General features: G+C 34.9%; 1 long non-coding RNA gene across 1 annotated transcript; it reads left to right on the forward strand.

The window, feature by feature from the left end:
• The first annotated feature begins 391 nt into the window (after positions 1 to 391).
• LOC112568563 lies at positions 392 to 3,423 on the forward strand. The gene is made up of 3 exons (XR_003100120.1): positions 392 to 487; positions 874 to 2,707; positions 3,071 to 3,423. It is a non-coding gene; the product is annotated as an uncharacterized LOC112568563 (long non-coding RNA).
• The last annotated feature ends 524 nt before the right edge of the window (positions 3,424 to 3,947 follow it).

Here is a 3,947-nt window from a genome sequence, read left to right on the forward strand (position 1 = left end):
AAAGGACATATATTTTGAGATCTGAAGCTGATGTGTGCAGTATTGTTGGCACCATCTGTTTAGCCACATATATATTGTCATCGCTTCTCGTTGCCCTAACAAATATAATGCAAGTTAATTTTCATGTGATACGAGTTTTGCACACTGATGTCATCGTCTTTTTACTACTGCAATTATTTTCGCTGCTACCGCACTCAGAACATAAAAAAATGATCGGCGAAGACTATGTTTTTATATGGCAAATAATCTTTTTAATTTTCTTTCTAATTATACACAAACCATCTGTGCGATTTTGTTGCTCCAATGCAGTAGAAATATTGATAAAGTCACATGACCGAAAATATAATTTGTAGTAAGTCTATTATATTTTATCACAGACTGTCTTTTAGAAAGTTTCCACAAGTGGAGCCGCTGGCGTCGAGTGGGAGCAACAGGATGTGGCCTCTCGTCTTTCTGCTCTGCTTCATTCAAAGTTTTGGTGTTCAAGGTAACAGTGATTGTAATGTACATTGAGAAAAACACAAAGACACTTACAGTACACAGACAGAAATATCTTTGTCAGAATAAACGGAAGATTAGAATAATCTAAGCAGAAATATTTCTTTCAGGAGAGCAATTGGGGGGGGGTGAGGGGTGAGGAAAAACAGAAAAAGATAGATATAATGAATGTGAGACTCATTTTTAATTGATTTTGTTTTTGTGAAATTATTGTGTATACATTAAAGATACCTGTGATGCGGCTACACACTCCAATGTCTATGTCATCCTGTATGTTAGGAGGGGACGTCTTAAGCTAGACGCTTTGAACAGTAAATGGAACGATATGGAAGAAGCGAATTTTAACATATTCGTTGGTGTGTTTTATTTCTCTAGGGGTCAATTGGACGATTTTAACTTTTACAACGGACAAGGATAACGCGGGAACAGACTCCGATATCTTTATTACTCTCCATGAAGTCACGGATCTTCCGCAGAAATGGAATTAGACAATGAAGAAAACAACTTTGAGAGAAGCAATTAGATACCTTTTGTCACAACGGACGAATTGGTGAAGTGTGCTCAGTGAACATCAGGTCTGACGTAGTGGCGATGATTACGAATGGCATCTCCTATGGGTAAAATAGAACTGTAGTGTTTGCTTTCTAAAACTAAGTGGCTTCAATAAGACACCAAGATATAAATGATATTAATTTCATAATTATGTGATCCATACGTTGCGATACAAACATCCCAGACAGCACAAAATGTTGGACCAATGTGGTTCCAGTGCTTGCAGGTACTGGCCATCATAGCCACTGAGAGCTAGCCTCAAGCCAGGATGGAAACAATACAGCGGCCATTTAAGAAACTCCCGCTACATGGCTGTCACCATGGTAACACGCCGTCTGATGGGCTCGCAGTGCCTTGCGTGACTGACATATGTATATTATGTCGGCACAGAACACAACCAATCTGAGCTTCCATTACGATGATAATATATACATATAAATATATATGTCTAAGACTGCGCCCTAGAGCTTTAATGGTAGCCACTCTGTCAGTCCTGTATTTTTCCATACTGGGCCAAAATATTTTGACATTGTTGTACGATGATAGAAGGCATAGCTGGAGCCGACATGGCTCAACATACAGCAATATTTCTCCAAGATTTATTCATTTAAATGGACACATTTCTTTAATCACATCACAACATTTACGGTACTGCGATATATAGCACAACTGATTACCACGGACATCATTGTTTACTGTTTAAATTAAATAAAATTTTGGCAAAATTTATTAGAATTTATAGTTCATTTATTAAATTTAATGTATTCTTAACAAAGCATTACACATGCGGGAAGTCCCCCAAGGAATTTGCACTTAAAGACTACTTTGCCTAAAGCTAATGGCAGCAGGCAGACAATATTTCCAATGGCACCTGACACACCGACTGTTATTTTACCTGCTTATCACTTTAGTAATACTACATCCTTTAGGACAAAGACAAGAATGTTTAATTCTTTGTATTAGCCCTTACCAAAAAAATTCGTAGTATTCATTCGCAAAATGCGTATTTCATGCAATGTTGTCATGTTTGTCCTTTTTGCAAATTTAAATCTCAATGATACAGAAAAGAGAATTCTAGACGTGTCTAAAGACATTAAATGTCTTATTGCTTATGATTTCTTATTGTGATTACACATTTGTCACTAAGCTCGTATCTCCCATACATAATCCAGGTTTTTTGCTTTCTGTTGCTCACAGATTGGGTTTCGGGACTAATAAGCAGAACACTTTTACGTGCACTGTTGGATAGATAAACAAAATGGATTAAACAGGGATCTCCAAGCTTTTCTCCCATGCTCCCGACAGAACAAATAAGTATATCCTACTTACATATCTGAATATATCAGAAACATATAATGTTAACACTCTTTGTTAAAAAAAAGATAAAATTTGTTGCTATGTGTGTTTCAAACTTGGTATATTTAACATCTTTCTAGACGACTGTAGATGTTATCTCAAAAATTCAACACTATTGTTGCAAATTTACAGCTTGACTAATACTGATTTTGTTGCATAAATAATGTCATAAGGTTTTTAACACAATTTTTAATTAACATCTGCCTACATTTACATTTATCTACCGTCTGACAATGACTGTTATCAGGTAAACCAAAGTAGGCGCAGACTTTAAATCCGGCACTGACCAACCAGCATAAAGGTATTAAAGCATCATTGAGACACACATATCTATATTTATTTAGAAATCACCAGGTCTGTCATTCTTGATGCAATTTAATTATATGCATTTACATTTTTTGCATTATAAAACTCAAGCTGAAACTATATGATAAAATATATGTATACATAATATAATGTTAATATATAATGTAGTCTAAATATATTAAAAATATGCAATGACAGAATAATAATTTCATTGCGCAACATATTGACATGAATCTGACATTATTAGTTTGCCTATTCAAAGTCAATAGAAGACATTTTAAGCTATTCTTTTGTTTTTTATTCTTTTATTTTGATGTTCATTCTGTTTCTTTTCATGGAACTTAGATTGTGTGTGCAGAGTTTATTCTTCACCTGATGGAACACTTGGTCATCGGCTAAATGGAATTCTAAGAAATATCTGTCAATGTCTACTGTCACCTTTGAACAGTGTCATGGCACACAACCCTGCTAATGTTTTTGTTTACACTTGAAAATCTGTAGAATATTACAACAAAGTGGCCAAAATTTATGACAGTTTTATCTTACATCTCTAAGTACTGCAATGTGGCTATAAAAGCATATTTAATTTGAGTCAATAATAGTAAGGTCTTTTTACCCCACAAGCAATTCTAAAGCAAACAATTCTACAAAAAAGTAAAAGAGTGAAAATAATGTCCAATTTTTTCGAAAAAAGGTGTTTCTAAGATTTTGAACTTTATCGTTGTCAATGGCATTGAAATGCAAGGTGAAAATAAAAAGGTGAACCGCAATCATTGTCTTTTGTATTTGAAGAAATGTGTCTTTTGATTGCTGCTATAGGACAAACAACTTATCTACAAACACATACACACATATGTTGTCACTTACATTCCTGTTCCTCTGTTTATGTGTTGTAATAAGACAAACGCATATTAAGTTGCAGATGCACCGAAATATCTCTATTTCTTTCACAAACACACACTCATACGCATACATACACACACAGCTCGAGGAGACACCGCAGAAACAATTGAAATAAACCTTCAAGCCTCTTTTCTCCCGTTTTCCTAAAGCTCAGTAATACTTAGGGAGAAGTGTGGTTGCTACCAGTAGATGAAGCGCTGAAAAAGTGCAGGTACGGACAAAATTATTAGTGAAATGTTACAAAATCAAATGAGGTTACTTTTGACTTTTTGCTAAAACTGTTCAACATTTTATTCGAGAAAGGCACTTTCCCATGCGAATGGCAAAATCTA

Source organism: Pomacea canaliculata, linkage group LG7, assembly GCF_003073045.1.
Source record: "Pomacea canaliculata isolate SZHN2017 linkage group LG7, ASM307304v1, whole genome shotgun sequence".
Lineage (NCBI taxonomy): Eukaryota > Metazoa > Mollusca > Gastropoda > Architaenioglossa > Ampullariidae > Pomacea > Pomacea canaliculata.